The sequence below is a fragment of the Heterocephalus glaber genome, unplaced genomic scaffold (genome assembly GCF_053883595.1).
Source record: "Heterocephalus glaber isolate CG9 unplaced genomic scaffold, H.glaber_assembly_v1.0 deba00001461, whole genome shotgun sequence".
In the NCBI taxonomy this organism is placed as follows: domain Eukaryota; kingdom Metazoa; phylum Chordata; class Mammalia; order Rodentia; family Bathyergidae; genus Heterocephalus; species Heterocephalus glaber.
The window spans coordinates 29,800,692-29,817,496 of record NW_028258308.1 but is presented as its reverse complement, the minus strand read 5'-3'; the positions used below and the strand labels follow the sequence as shown (position 1 = coordinate 29,817,496).

Below are 16,805 nucleotides of genomic sequence, written 5' to 3'. Positions count from 1 at the left end.
TTTCCAGAAGCTCTGTCCTGGGTTAAGATTGCTGCTTCCAGTACATGGAAGATTGTGTGGAAGAGTCGCTGGCTGTAACGCGGCTCCAGTTCCATGGGTATTGTATACTGCTGCGGCAGCATGGTTAACAATTCCCAGACACTGCTGCCAGCTGGGCTGACTTATTTGTGGAGATGGAGAAGGAAAACTTTTGAGTTATTTTTATTTTTGGCACTAACTGCTTCAAAACATTTTTTCATTTTTCCTTCCTCAACATAATCTCTCAGCTGAAAATACTAGGACTTGGCTTCTTACAGAGTGAATTAGTGAAAAACTGTAAGCCACATCCTTTTTTATCCTTAGCTGTAAATTTACAGGATGCGATGGCAGGGGAAGGAACGTGCAGGGTGAGGGGACAGGTGCTAGGTGCTTGGTGGTGGATATGCAGGGGCATTTCGAGCCTGGAGGTGGGTGCACCGCCTCTGGAAAGGACCTGCCCTCGACCCACAGCCCTGGGTGCCCAGGCTGTTCTAGCTGTTTCCTTTATGTTTAGTTCTGTGCAGATGATTACTTGGAAGAATGGCAAGAAGCTGGAGTGATGTCCAAACTGTACTTGGAGGCTACTGTTTGGTGTGTGGTGTTCGGCTTTATGAGTCAGGCACTGCTGCTGCTGCTGCTGTTCTTCTTCCTCCTCCTTCCTGCCTCTCTCCCTTAACATCTTGAGAGGAAATTCATATAACATGAAACTACCATTTTGAAGTGAATAATCCCAGGCTGTGAGTGGTAGTGCATGCTTGTGATCCCAGCTACTCAGGAGGCTAAGGCAAGAGGATCATAAATTCAAGGATAGCTTGGGCCATGTGGTGTGACCCTGTTTCAAAATAAAATAAAAACAAGGGCTAGGGATATAGCTCAGTAGTAAGGTGCCCCGGGTTCAATCGCTTGTACTGAAAAAGAAAAAGTGAGCAATTTCGTGGCTTGTCCCACATTCACAGTGTTGCACAACCATCACCTCTAAGTCAAGTGCTTGTCCAGGCTGGTGAGTGGCTTCCTTCCTGGGGCAGATTGACTGGGAATTCTGTCACAGCCAGCCTCTCGTTGACAACTTTGCTCCCAAGGTCGGGCTTAAGAAAAAGAGTGATTTCTAGGCTGACCTTGATAGGCCACCTTTTACCCTGGTGGTAGTAGGCATCTTCTTACTGTTGAAAGGACAAAAGGTAGGAGACTCAGCCCTCGGGTCTGGGGAGTGGTGGATGCGATTGGGGTGCTGGTGACACCATGGCATGCTGCAGAGGGTGCTTGGGAGAGAAGCACAAATGACACAAATAGTAGCTGTGTTCTGCACAGAGCTTTTTTTCCATAAATTTTGAGTGGAGCTCCTGGGAAGTTTGGCAAGGCCATGGGTGGATTGGAGGAGGGCAAGGAGACTGAGTGACAGTGGTACAAAATTAGGATGTTACCATATGAAACAGGTAGATGTACCATATTAGTGTCACTCTGTCATCTGTCCCTGTTGCATACCTGCCATATGCACAAGTTTGCACTGAATTGGGAGTTTTAGGAGAATGAAATAAAATACATAACCTTGGCAGTGGGGAGCTAGGGTGGGAGCTTGATTAATGTAATTGTTGATTCTTCAATATACGGAATCTGACCACATAGGGAGAAAATACTTGTGTATTTGAGAAATTACTGGAGAGAGAGAGAAATCTGCCTTTTGATTTTTTTTATAAGAAAAAAAATGATCATTGTGAGAAAAACTGGCTACAGCTTTGGATTTGCTTGATAGAGATAAGTAGGTGGGAAGTGATGCCCAAGTCATCCTTTGAGTTGATTTGCAGCCTAGATCATTTGTTTGCAAGAAATCTCAAGCAGATCTTAAGAGGATGCTGGAAAGACAAATTGTGTTGTATCTGAGGCTTTCCAAAAACTTCCCAAACTAATCATCCTTTCTGGGGGAAAGAAATGTCTGTTCTTCAGGAATCTTGAGCTTTCTCAGTCAGTTATGGATTTGCCCCCATTTTGGAAGGGATTGAAGACATCGGTCATTTCAGACGTCAGAGACTGAATAGGGACTCCAAAGACAATGTATATTAAATCAGATGCTGTCATAAAAAGATGATGACTACTTATAGATTTCTTTGGTGAGGGATATTTGTTGAGGTGCTTTCCTATTATTGGCCTGTTAAATGTTGAGAGAATTAAAGGGTTAATCCTCTTAGATCCTCCCTAGTCCCAAAATGAAGCATCGTACACTATTAACAATGTTTTAGTACTGTTTTAAAATAGTAGTCAGTTTTGGGTTAGTAGCACAAGCCTTCATCCCTCCTTTTCTTCCCCCTCTCTTCCCTCCCCCAAGAGTTTAATGTCCCAGCACACTGGGAGGCTGAAGCAGGAAAATCACAAGTTTGAGGCCAGCCTGGGCAGTTTAGGGACTTAACAAGACCCTGTCTCAACACCCCAGCAAATGAAACAAAAAGGTGGGATGTAGCTCAGTGAGAAAGTTCAGTCTCTATTACTGAAAAATAAAAAGTAATAGAAAGAGAAAATATAAAATCAGAAAAATATTTTATCTTAGGTACTATCGTTTCACTTATCAGTTTTATTATTGTCTTAATATGATTCTTATATTTCATGCCATAAAGGTTATTGATTACATTTATCATCACATCAGTCTTTCTAAGGGTATGGGTTTGGAGAAAACTGTGAGAGTGAGTGATAACGTGGGATTTTTTCCTCTGGAATCTCATTCAGTCCTCCAGCAACCCTAAGGTATAGGTTTTATGACTGTCTTTATTGGCAGACGCAGAAGTAGAGGTCTAGACATTGAGTTCCCTAGAGTGAGAGTGCTCTGGGATTTCTGCCTGGCTTTCTGCCCCTGCCTCTGTCCTGCCTCTGTTAGGGTGGACACAGCCTCCCTGCTGTCCTTTCACACCCTCCCTCCCCATTACTTACAGCATGGCTTACAGGGAGTTGCCCACATGAGGCCAGTGGGATTGTGGCTCAGGGAGGTTACTGCAGGGCCATCCTGCAGCTAGATGTCACAGGGATGATTTCCAAGGATGGAGGGTGTTTCCAATTAGAATGACATTTAAACAGGCAAGGGAAACACAGAGAGCTGGGTGGGCCTGGGTGTGTCTATGCACAAAAGCACTTAGAAGTTGCAGTGTGGTAAAGGGTGTTTCATTTAAATCACATTGCTGAACAGGTGAAGTTTGGCATTGACCCCTGCTGGCCCACAAGCCAGAGTTTGGGAAATAGTGGCCTACAATGATGGCAAACCTTTTAGAACTTTTAATCATATAAAAAGCCCGCTGTGACACATTTGAGGTAGGTTCGCCACCACTGGCCCAGCATGTTCCTTGGCCATCCAGCAGGGCTCTGTGGAGGCTGAGGAAGAGAGTTACTGCTGGGACCATGGGAGGGTAGTTTCACATGATTTACTGAGCTCAAGTCCTGTTATTATTGGGCTGGGGGGACATCTGGTCTGTGGATCCATGGCTAAGCGTTCCCCTGGTCACTTCCTCTGTGTCTCAAGTATTGGTCGAAAAGGAACATTGGTTCTTCTGACAGCCAGATAGCCAAATGCCTCTGTAACCCTAGGAATGGATCTGAGAACATTGACTTTCCTTGCTGTAAATCTTACCATAACAGACCCTGCAATAAAGGTGAATTTAAGCCTAACACAATTAACATTTTACTCTAGACAATTTACCTCTCACTGTTTTAATGCTTTCTTTTATATACTACAGACTAACCAAAAACACTGCTTTATTAACTTTGCACTACTAGAGTACCATATTTGATGCATTTTATTTGTTTGGCCATGAATTACCACACTATGACAGTGGTTTCTTATATCTTTCATCCTGTCACCATTTGAGTTTGTCTTCCCTCACCTTTCACTTTATCAAGATATATTCAAATACATTTTAATTGAAATGCTAAGAAGTGTAGGATACTTTAAAAATGTATTTTATATTTTATCTATATTTTCTTTGGACTTGAATATTGGACATTGTTGTTTTTTAAGATTGAAGCATTCTCATATGTGCTTAGTGGCAAAGGCTCCATGGGTAGACTGCTGGGTTCTAATCCCAGTTCCACCACTTGTCCTCTGCGTGACTTTAGAGTCCTGATACTTTTTGTCTAGCGGATGTTCCTGAGGATTGAGATAATACAGATGGAATTCTTAGAATGATGTCAGCATGTGCCAAGAATTCAATAGATATTAGCTGCTATTGTGACTGCCATGATCTAAAAAGCTTGTAGATACAACTTTTCTTTTTTAATAGCAAGGGTAGAACACAGAGTGATCCCTATTTGTAAACACATTATGCTCTTTTGAAAATGCTTTCTTCCCCCAATTAAAACATACACAGATTTGGAAGATGGAGGAAAAAGAATTGCTCTTAGCCGATGTGTAACATACTACACTTGATCTTAGCCAGAAGGCTGAGAAGTGATGATGCATAACGTAATCACTACATGTTTTGATGTATTTCTTTTAGGTCTTTTCCCCCTTAAGCTTAGGTCTTAAAAATATGTACTTATGATCTTATTGTATAAATAAGTTCCTTTTTTATACAATGAAATATTTCCTATTTCTGAGCTATTGTGAATATAGTTTCCCAGGGTTAGTACCTACCTAGTAATTATAAATGTTTGCATGGTGACTTATCCAGGTGATTTTACCTTTGTTTACTTAACCTTATGTTACCTTGGTTTAACCATGTGGACACTTCAGCTGTTTCCAGTTGAGGTTATTTTGTGAGGATTGTATTTCTTTGCAAAAGTTCTTTCTTTGGGCAGAAATCTGAAGTGGAGTCATTGCCTGAGAGGGAAAGAATGCCTTTGTGTCTTAGTATGCATTTCCGCTGCTTTCCCTGGGAGTGGCACTGGGAGGGGGAGCACAGTTCATATTCCTGATGGCTTCAGATGCAGGGTCTCTTTCACAGTGCAACCTCTACACTAACAGTTCACCCAACACAGCATCTTGCTGGTGGTTCAGAATCCAGATTAGAGAATGCGATTGTTTTGTTGTATGTATGTTGCATCAGTGTGTTACTGCTTTCCTGAGTTCTCTGATAGTGCCTCTGGGCATCATCTTAGTGGTTTTTAAAATCATTATTGTATGTTTTATCAGTTTATAATAATTTTTCATGTATTAAAGATAATAAGCTTTAGTCTGCCATATTGTATTTAGGCATGTTTTCTAGCTTTTTTTTTTTCTTCTGATACCAGGATCAAACTCAATACCTTGTATAGCTTCTCTTTGATTGATTAAAATTTTTTCTGTCTTTTGAAGTTTTAAATTTCACTTGATACAATTAATAGCTCCATTTGTGATTTCTTGTAGAGGTTAAAAAACATAGCATTATTGTTTTTCTAAATGTAGCATGGTAACTGAAGAAATAACACCATTATCCTCCACCCATATGACTTCAACTCACATTAAAAAAAAAAAACCTGGGATGGGGATTTATCTCAGTGGTTTCACTGCCTGCTGCACAAGCACAAGGACCTGAGTTCGATCCCCGGTACCAAAAAAAAAAAAAAAAAAAAAAAAAATCTGTACGTGGATAGTAAATTAAGTAGCAAAAGCCCCTTTCTTATCATTCCTTCCTGAGCTTTTTTCCTCCTTTGTAAAATATTTCTTTTGATTTTCAGGGAAAATAAGACATGTTTACATACATTTTAATCTGAAAATGATCATGTTATACTCATTGTTTTCACTTGGAGGCTGAGGTGGGAGTGCTGTATTGTAAGTTCACTGGCAGCCTGGGTGACACAGACTCTGTATCAAAAAGAAAGACTTGAAAAAATATAAAATATATATACATATACACACAAACATACAAATGTATGATGTGTGTAGAGATGCTACTGTATAAGCAGTTATAAACATGCTGCATATATATTTTGTATGTAATATTATATTTCTCATAATATTCTGCCAATGGCTATTCAGTTTAGTCAGATTGGTACTGGCAGCCCGTTGAGCCTTTCCAAGATGTTCTATAGATGATAAACTGAGTAAGTTTCCTGTCTTCCAGAGGTTTAAGAAATACTCAACTTTATTTCTTTCAAGCTTAGTAGTCCCTTGTTGTGCTTAGAACACTCTTTTAAGATGCAATTAGAAAAAGACAAACCTGAGAATCAGAATGATATGACATAAAAAGAGCCTTAAGAATTATAGAAGCTTAACATGATTTTTAAACAGGGTAATATTTTAAATTGGCCTTTGTGATACATAGTGGAATATCCTTGTTTACAGCATGCATTTCATAGCTTAGTTCATCCATTATCATGTGATGCAGTGTTTAGACAGCAATAATTACAAACCCTAAGAAAGCTTATAAATAAATACACCACTGATCAAAATGGGACTGTGGCAGCAAAATTAATGCTTTGTCCATGTAAAAAATCAATGAAAAATAATTGGTGCTGAACCAAGTTTCACTGACTCGAAACACTGCTTTTCTCTTTCTACCCTGCTGTTCCAGTCTAACAAAAATCTGTAGAGGCCAAAGTGGCAGTTTCATTTTGTCCCATGCCTCGCCTCTAGAATTCTACACCATTGTATATTTTAGAGTAAGGTGCGTGTGCTGTGCACAAGACATATCCCTTGGCTCTTTTCTTCTCATATCAAGAGGGAGTTTAAAATTTAAGTTTTTCTGTGTTTATAATGAATAAAGAATGAGCCTAACCCAGCATCCTAAAATATGTTTGACATAGAAAAACAGTAAACAATGACATTGTTGCTTTTGTGTTTAAAAGATACAGGCATATATTATTTGAAGCTAACAGAGTCACTAGTCAGCATCTTAGAGTCTGAGAGTTTTCACAGGGCTCATTGAGCTGTGCAGTCTTTGAAATCCTTCATCTCATCCTAAGTGCCCCAATCAATGCAGACAGAATGAAGGAAAGGGGCAAGTCATTTTTTCTCCCAACATGTTATTAAAAAACATATTTGCTGGGATTCTCTTGATTCATGCCATAGCGGAGGTGTTATTCACGCGAGGAACTAAAAATAGAAATATGAATTTTCTAGAACATTGTGATGCCAAAAAGGGCTCACTGGTTTGCTGAGTGCCAGGCTGTTTTGTGCCTATTTCACAGTGATAAAAAATGGGATGCAAAACCCCATGGGGTGCATCTGTCCCTGTCACTAGCACCACTTGGCTCCAGATGGCTCATGTGTGTTTGGACCCTGGTTGTCCCCTCTCACTTTTACAAGATATTTGCTGCCTCTCTTGGATGGAGCAGGTGTTCTTTTGAATATTTTCTTTTATGAGGCCTCTACATCTATGTCTGCCTTTTCCCCTCCCTATGAAAAAAATACACACGTGCATGGTCTCTGCTTTTCCCTGGTTACTACATTGTTTCCGTCTTTTTTTTTTTCTTAGTGTAGGAAAAAGGAAAGTCCACTGGCTTTCTGTTTGGTCATTTCAGGAATTTGCCCCAGGGTTTGCTGGGCCCAGCTTGCCTGAGCCCAGAGCCTCCTCAGCCACTTCTCAGCACCGTTGTCCTCCATCCGAGCCTGGTCTGCATTCAGAGTGTAGCAAACAGCAGGGATGATTGTGTCTTGTTCACTAGGGCTGTTAAAATTCTCTAGCTTAGCCAAAAAAAAGCAGACGTGTGTTTCCAGGAACAGATACACTGCCGCACACACACCGGCCCCAGGTGTCCCGCATGAAGGAAGCTCCAAGGTCAGAATGCTCATGCAGCCTCTGCTGTACAGTCCATAAAGCTTCTGATTCATGGTGCCATTTGTGATTCCAGACACATTTATTCGTGGGGAATCTCCATTGAGATAATAACTGTAAACCAGGAGGGAGAATGAGGAATTGAAATGGTATCCATTGTTCTTTGTTAGGAAAGAATCCTGATTCTTTGGTTGAGACAAGTATTTGCTTTTGAAGAATCTGGTGGTGTGTCAGTGGCTTTGTTCACATCCATGCAGAAACACATGCTCTCCTGCCTCCTAAGGACTCCGGAGCATGTGTTACACAGCATTTCACAATGCTTGGAATCTGGGTGTGTGTTACTGTAGGTATGAGTGGATTTCTGTAAAGGAGCTGATCTTCGAAAGGAGTCTGTATAGATTTCTATGGAGGGTGACATAGAACAGGTGTCTCGGACTACAGCCAGGGAAGCGACTTGCCATGCAGCTTTCTTGCTTTATGCTAAACCAGCATCCAGGATAGAGGCCTTACATCCCTTGCCTTTGGATGAAGTCAGTAGATTAGAGAGTAAGAAGCCTGGGACCTCTGGGAAGCCACTTAGCCTTCCTGAGCCTCAGTTTCTTCATCTGTAAATGAAGAGAAATAATCCTAACAGTTCCTAAGCATTTGTATTTGCTATCACCACCTCCTGAGATGTTGTGAGAAACCAATGAATTTAATGAACAGCAAGGCCCAGATTAATTTTTACCATATACTATAGAAAGTTCTCAATTGTATCAGGTCTGATAACCATCATCCCAGTTCACAGATGAGGAATGCTGAGGCACAGGAGGGCTGCATCACTTGGCCAGGGTCACACAGTATATAGCTGAGCCCAAGTTGTCCTCGAGAAACTACTGTCTCTGCCACTACCCTATACTGCTTCTCAGGAAAACACCAGCTCGCACCTATCAAAAGGGGGTGATTATTTGAAAAAAATGGACTGATGCGTGTGAAATAAAAGGTGGTTGTTGCTAACTCCAGAGGATTGGACTGTGAACATGAACTGGGGGCCTGCACTGACTGGGCACAGGGCAGGAGGGATTGAAGGACACAGGCCCTGTAGTCCAGGGAAGCAGAGATAGTTGCACACAGCCATAAGGCTGTGTCATAAATTCCAAGGGCAAAGATGTTCAGCGGCAGGAGAGGCCTGAGGAGGGCATTGAAGGGCCAGCTGAGTGGGCAGGATGGCTGGGAAAAGTCACCAGAAGAGGTAACTTTCTGTAAGGCCCCAGGGCCACTGAGTGGGGTGGAGATCATGAAGGTCATACAAATTACTGGGAGCCCAGCTATTGACTTACCAGTGCATATCCTGTGTAAATAATATTTAACCTATCTATCTGATTAACTAGAAATTTCTTTTCCCAAAAAGAGAACTCTTGGCTGCTCCATATAAAGCTAAAATAATGTCTAATGATTTTTTTTTCCCCCAAAGTATGTGGGAGATACTGAAACCAAATGAGGAACTATGATATTTACCTTTTGTAGGAACTCTCAGGGCAGCAGCATTGAAGGTGGATTTGAATGGAGTAAGAATGGAGCGGGGAGACCACTTGAGGTCATCCACACAGTAATAAATGATAAAAGTCCCCAGGCTGAGACCCAAGCCTCTGTCTTGGATCTGAGATCTTGGGCATACCAGAAGACCTCTGCACACTTCGGTTTCCTCATCAGTCCCACTGGAACAAGACTGATTCAAGCGTATGGTTCAGGACCAATTTCAGTGGCTATAGGAAGAAAACTAGGGCATTTATTTTAAAAACAGAAAGCTGAAGTGATTTTGTAAGATTAATCTCAACAAGATTGATGCATGTTGCTTGCTGACTTAATTGGTTTATTGAGATTGTTTAGCCACCCTCCTAGGATGGGTACCAAGTGAATTCCAGATGATTTATAGTCTTATATTTGTAAACAGTGCATTTGCAGAAGAATAAAGTTCCCCATTTCTTAAATTTGGAAGGGACATGTAGAAAGAAGAGACTTTATAAATAGTATCCCGTAAGCTTTCTCCACTTTAAAATACTGAAAGAATAAATGATGCTGATAGCAGCTTGCCTTGCATCATGAATTATGGATGTGGCGAGCCCTGGAGTCCTTTAATGCTGTCCATAATGAATCTTCTTTTGTTGTAGCTTATTTTCAGGGGTGGTGCTTGTAAGAGAAGAGGTCAGAGCCAGTGCATTAAAGAGATCTGTTTGGTTCAGGATGGTTGGGTTTGCTGTCCTGTTTTGTGTGTTGCTTTTGTTTGTGCTTTGTGTTTTCATTATCAAGTTTGAGGGTGGGAAGAGAGTCCTTGCTAGTGTTCACAGCTGCAGATTAGGCTGAAGGTAAAGCACAGGTGCATCTCTTCATGGCATTTCCAGGCCCATCTCTCTTGGCCTTTTCTTCCAGCTCTCTGGGCCTTCTTTCAATTCTTCAAGTCAGTGGATCTTTATAAAAATCTTTACACTCTGTAAAACCAGGCTATATCTTAACTACTTTCTGACCCAGTAATAATAAAATAAGTTGGAATAAATGTTCAGAAACATTTCTATGATCTTTTCTCCTCTTGATGAAATTAGAGAGGCTTAAAAAAGTATAAAATGCAGCAGAGAATTAGTGTGTTTCTCTTTTCTTCCCGTTTTCCCCATCCTTAGCAAAGTAATCTGAGTAAGACATCCAAGGTACTGTTTAAATTTCATACATGAGCCAGCCACCTGTAATGGTGCACACCTGTGATCCCAGCTAGATGGCAGGCTGAGGTGGAAGAGTACAATGAGGCCAGCCTGGACAACTTAGGAAGACTCTGTCTCAAAATAAAAATAAAAGAAGAGATGGGGATGTGGAGAAATAGCTCAGTGGTCCAGGGCTTGCCTAGCATGCAAGAGACTCTGGGTTCAATCCCCAGTATTGAAAAAGATTTTATGCCTGAAATAGGTGGTAGCCATTTGTAATACTGTTTATTCTTACCATTCATAACCTCTTTGTATAGGAAAAGCTACTGCCCACTTTCTGAGGGAGGAGCTGCCCAACATGGGAATTACAACATGATCATCAGTTATTACTCAGAAAGGGCCCTACCCCTATATTTCATTGTGTGTTGGCGAGCTGCCTCATCTTCCATAAGATGGTCCGAATCAAAGGTCCAAGAAGCTGAGGGTGACTCCAGATTGAGATGAGCCTGAAGCCTATTGGCCAGCTCTGTTTGTATTTTCAATAGTGACGTTATTAATAAATTTACAGTTGGTTTATACATGTTGGGGCTTTCCTTCTTAGGGGCTGAGTATGGCTTTAGTTCATACTAGATTTTAAAAAAATCTTTGCAAAAAATAATCATTTAACTTAATTTATATTGTTAACTAAAAGATGCAACACAGTGCTCCTGCAATATAGGGAAATGAGATAGCATCTAGAGTTTACTCGTAAGTAGATGCTTTTTGTCAGGATACCGATTCCTTTAATCCCATTTTCATTCAGCAGGAATTTACTGAGGCATTCTAGCAAGGTATGCACATGGGGGAGATTCAGCAGGTATCACCCTCAGGGCCTGTGCTCAGTCAGCTTGGTCTAGAGGGGAGTTCAGGCTGTGCACAGCTACATAATATGTTCTAAGAAGGAAGTCTAGACAGAGTGCCAGTAGATTTCAGAAGAGACAGAATGCTTCTAGCATCTCATTTATTAGTAGTGGGAAAGGCATGCTGGGAATAAAGGACAGCATTAAACAAATGATCATTTTTTTCTTCTAGAGAAAACATTGCATCCCTGGCTTTTAACCTATTATTAAAAATGTGGAGTAATTAATAATTTTTTAATTACTAGTAGGTCATTCTCATGTAATAATACCTTGCACTACTTTAAAATCCTGGGGTTAATTTGATAATAAAAGAGTAGAAACATTCATTTTTAAAAATAGTTTTCTTTTGTGAAACCTGTAAGGTGGTAGATACATAGAACCTTCTATTTTTAGGTTATTGTAGGAATGACAATTGTAGAAATTTTGCTATTTTAAGAACAATTAAAAGCATACTTTCAAGAGTATGACATTGTATTTTTAACTTGTGCTATAAAACTGTACCAGAAAATTGAGATGGTGAAAAATTTAGTAGGTCTACTTGTACTAACAACCATTGTGATTTTAATGTAACAGTTGCCTGTTTAATTGCCTTTTCTGCTAGCACGCACTTGAAGTGTCACTGGATGGGGCCTAGGCTGTCCCCCAAACAGGAAATGGGAACCTAAACCCACCTCCCCATGGAATGGATTGCAGACTTGCTAGTTTGAGGCATAGGCAGATTTATTAGGCAGAGTCAAAGAAGTACACACCCAGAAGTACACAGTGAGACATGATGTATGATCTGGGGTTTGGGGTGTTTATCTGGTCTTAGAGTAGCTTCAAGACATGTGATCTGGAATGCTTATTTTCTGAGTTATTTATTATTTACAGTACCTCATCTCTGTTTCCATATGGTTGAATCAGTCTCATCAGTCTCATCAGTCAGCTAAAGCAAAAACTGACTTTATCAGCTTGGTTAAAATGCAAACCATTTGTGGGACAACCCACTTTCTGGGCCCAATTTCTGTCTCTCTTAGACAGAAGCTATCTTCTCTCAGTAAATTCTTCCTATTGTTAATCTCCGTTGTTCCTAGAATTCATTCTTCTATTTTAGAGAACGTGAGCTTGGCATATTGGAGATCTAGCAAGTTGGGAGTTATCGTATTTCCCTTATATTATTTGGAGGTCCATATATCATATGCCCTATGTCAAGAGGAGGAGAAAATTCCCACCCAGCTGCAGACACACACTCTGTAACCATGGCTTCTGTCCCAGTGCGGGCCCCTGTTGTGTGCAGGCATCAGGACTCTCATGAGCCCCTCACCCTGCTGCATGTTTTATCCCTGTCACTCAGTCTTATCTTGCAGTGTGAGGGTACCTGGAGCACATTTGATCCTATCAGATGATGCATTTTTCAAAGCCGCTATAAGCCTCATTCCAGAAGTTCCAAAGATGATAAACATTGATGAAAGATGTGGCCATCGGAATCATTCCTTCTGGAATTTCTCTGCAGTTTCTTCTCTACGTTATTGATAGTTCTGATTCCAGGTACTGAGGGGAAAAACGTAGACCTGGCCACAGGTGGAGGCTGCATCCAGGAGGAGGGGACAATCCAGAGTCAAGTGGGCAAAGCTGTGGGGAACCTCTAGAATTCCTTCCCAGAATGCTTGATTCTGGGTCTTTTGCATGCCTGGAATAATAAGTCTCTCTTCTTTTGAAAAAACAAAAATGCAAACCATTTACATTTGTTTGAAGTTTGGAGATTTGGAACTCAATAGTACTGTTTCTTTGAAAATGAAAGTCTTTGGAATGTATAGGTTTATAGTGTTGGGGGAAAAAACAAGCCAAATTTATGGACTTACTGTACTTTTAAGCCTCTTAGGAATTTAGGAGGAGCCTGAGAGAAGAGCAGGCCTGGGGTGAAGAAGGCATTGTAACCTTGGGGAACTGTGTCCTGAAGCTGCAGTTTTAAAAGTACAACTTAAAAATTCCAATTTTCCTTGACTGCCTTATACTATCTTTATTTCTCCTATTCTTCCTTGGAAGAACTCAATCTATCAGCTTTATCATCTTATTTCCTTCAATCTGAAGACCTGTGGAGTTTTCCTTCTGTATTATACTAGTGTATCTTGGTAATATAGGAAATACTGTAACTATATCATGTGTGGCTGAACTGTAGCTAGAAATAGATCATACTGTCATCTCACTTTTTTCCTAGTGTCACTTTTTAAATTTATAGTTATTTGGAAATGATGAGATAAAAATTGTCTTCTGTCAGATCTCTATTTTCCCATCCTTTAAAGTAGGCTGATGATACAAGGGAACTGTACTTTTTGGATTCATGAATTCCTATCAACTTTATTTTAGGATTCATTGAAGTAATTGCTTACTTGGAGAGATCCAAGTAGTAATATGAATGTTTTCCATTTCTGAAGTTATAATAAATGAGGCAGCCAGTGTTTGTAGGAATAGGTAAGGCTATCAGGGAGAGAGAAGAGACTCAGGCCACTCAGTATCACCTTTGTTACCATGCCTAAGACTGATCCTTATACATAGGCATCCATCCCTTTTCCAGCTTCCCATTTCAGTGCCTGCTGAAACAGTGGTGCTCAGGTAGAGGGAGAACTTGGGGCAGGCAGAGTATCTGTCATGGGCAGGACTCAGGTGGGTATGGGTTAAGGGTGAAGAGCAGCTCTATTGGGTTCCCTACCTCTCTTTTTCTGTGTTCTTCCTGCTAGAGAAAAAGAATGATAAAGCTACTTTAACTGAAAGTAAAACTTTCCAAAAATTGCCTAACCAAGCCCCATTGGAACCAGGAGTTAAGCCTCTGTCATCGCCTCATTTTCAGGTTAGCAGGGATCTGAGCTTTTGCAATTGGCTACACTGTGCCCATGGCCAACTGACCGAGCAAGAGATGGGGAGAGGGGATGGAGGATAGCTGTTCTCTAATAGGAATAATCCCTGCCTTAGTTTTTCTATCTTTCTGAGTAAAATAATAGAACTCTAGCTGCTTTATTTATAACAGCCTTTGATCTTTTTGTTCTATGAAATCAAATTCCTCTAAGATTCTGAATATCAAATTTGGGAACAAATAGTAGTTGGATTAGGTAGTTCAGTGGTTTAACAGCGGCAACTCAGTTTTGATAATAATGAACAACAGAGAAGTTATAGGCAGCTCACCTTGAGTAGCTGAAGATTTGACAGTTGAGCGATACGAAATTGTACTTAACAGCCACCTTCTAAAACTAAGAGAAGCTTTCTAGGGAGATACTAATGTTGTGTGTCATCTGCTGTTTTTCAGTGTGACTCTGCTTCTCCAGGGCTTTCCTGGGTGACATCTCTGTCTGATTCCATCTGAGTCGGGGTCACTCCTAGTCTCTTCCTCCATCTCCTGTACCTTGTGGGACCCATGTTTAATTGTTATATCCAGAAGTTTCTAATTTCTGCGTTAAGTGTTGGTTTGTTTTTCTGTTTTATTTTTGGGGTAGACACTGAGCTATATCCCCAGCCATTTTTATTTTGAGTCAGGATCTTTAAGTAGTTGGGGTTACAGGGATGGGCCATAATGCCCTTCAAGTTTTATTAAACTAAGTGGAGCTACCCCTTTATTGGGAAATAGTTTTTCGGCCTCTCATGCTGAGAGTGAAACTTTATTTACTTACTAAGATGAACTCCTAATTGATTTGTTCAGAAACTGGGTATCCTTTGTTATGGTTTATATCTAGATATCTCCCAAGAGCCTCATGCGCCGAGTCAGGGCTTTTGGAAGCTGATTGGACCATGGGACCATGGGGGTGCTGTAGCTCACTTCGATGTTGGGAGGTGAGGTCTGGTAGGACAAAATGTCACTGGGGTGAGTGACCCTCTCTAGCTCTCAGCTTCTGGACCCTTTTACCGTGCAGCTTCTGCCTGAGCCAGTGGACTATGGATTGAAACTACTGAGAACTGTTACTCAAAGTAAACCTCTCCTCCCTAAATTTGTTGGTGTTGGGTATTGAGTCCCAGCAATGACAAAGTGACACATCCTTCTTAGTAGGTAGTATGGTATTCATACTTAGAATTAAAAGAGATTCAAATAATCTTTTGTATGAGAAGATTCAGCACTATTTTATGTAACTATTTGATGTCATCCTATCTCAGTCTATCCTCTCATTTATCTTTGTGCCTGCCCTTTTTTTCTTTTTCTGTCTCTGTCTTCTCTAGAGCCTGTAGATGAGTGTAAAGTGATTGCCAAGTGACATCAAGTTCAAGGGTTTTAATCCTGGGATGTAACCATTGCATGATAAATTTCAAAACTCTCTGGTAGGTAGCTGGCACAAATTAAAGGAAGGGAGTAGGTAATTTTATGCCTATTGTGGTTCTGTAAGATGGTAAATATGTGTGAGTATTTTAGAAAAAATTAAAAAAGCAATGTCACCAAAACATTTTTGTGTAGTCTTTCATATTTTGACTTACCTGAAACACATCTAGGTCCACAAAAGACTATTTTAAGATATGAATTTGGTCCAAAGAACATTGAAAATAGGTTTACTTGGTAATTTTTAATATGAAGACATTGTGTCTACTGATGTGTAGATACAAGGTGAGGAGGAGGAGGAGGAATGAGGGACAGGGCCTTCTTGTTGCTTAGTGAGTTGCTCAATGAATAGTCCTCTTGGCCATTAGCAGTTTTGTTGGTGTTAGGATGGAAAATGGCTTTCCTCATTTCTTCTTCTGTAATTACAGCTTTTTTGGATAAGGCCCAGACTGCAAGTGAAATAGGCTGTAGTAGTTTTAGGACCAGCAAACTTGGAAAAAGGTTGTCAGAGGCAGGCTGACGATGAAGGCATCAGATGATCAGAACAGAGGTTAGAAACGCCTTGATGATATGGTCTGGAGAAATGTACAGGCCACAGAGCAAGTGTTCAGAGGGTTGTGGCTATAGAACGTGAAAGTGAATATGCAGTAACAAACAATTCAGGTGAGTGCTTGTTTCTGCTGAGGTCAACTAAGTGGGAGTTAGGGTTAAAGAGTTTTAAAAAGACATGTATACAAACTTCCCTAACAGCTTTCTCTGTAATAGCTGAATACTGGAAACAATCTGTATGGTGAACGGTTAGACAAATTGTGCTATACTACTTAGCATTGAAAAGAAATGAACATCTGATAAAACAATATGGATGAATCTCCGAAGCATTATGCTAAGTGAAAGAAGCCAGACATAAAAGAATAAATACTGTATGAGTTCATTCATATGGAATTCTTGAAAAGGCAGAACTGCTGTAGTGACAGAAAGAATATGAGGGGCTGGCAGCTTGGGAAGGGATTGACTGACTGCAAAGGGGTACAAGGGAACTGCTTTGGGTCATGGAAATATTCCATATCATGATTGTGGTGGAGGTTACAAGACTGGATACCTTTGTCAAAACTCACTGAATTCTAAACTTAAATTATGAATTTTGTAACATGTAAATTTTACCTTACTAAAGATAATTTAGAAAATAATTTCTGATTAAAATGATATCCTCAGATATCTTAAAACATACTTTTTCACATTGACACGTTCATAATGGAGCTGTACATGCATG

General features: G+C 40.4%; 1 protein-coding gene and 1 pseudogene across 6 annotated transcripts in view; one reads left to right on the top strand and one right to left on the bottom strand.

The window, feature by feature from the left end:
• The window catches only part of Mfhas1 (multifunctional ROCO family signaling regulator 1), a 91,865-nt gene that overhangs the window by 9,260 nt on the left and 65,800 nt on the right, over positions 1 to 16,805 (top strand). The window lies entirely within an intron of this gene.
• LOC147826772 (U2 spliceosomal RNA) lies at positions 4,275 to 4,446 on the bottom strand (annotated as a pseudogene).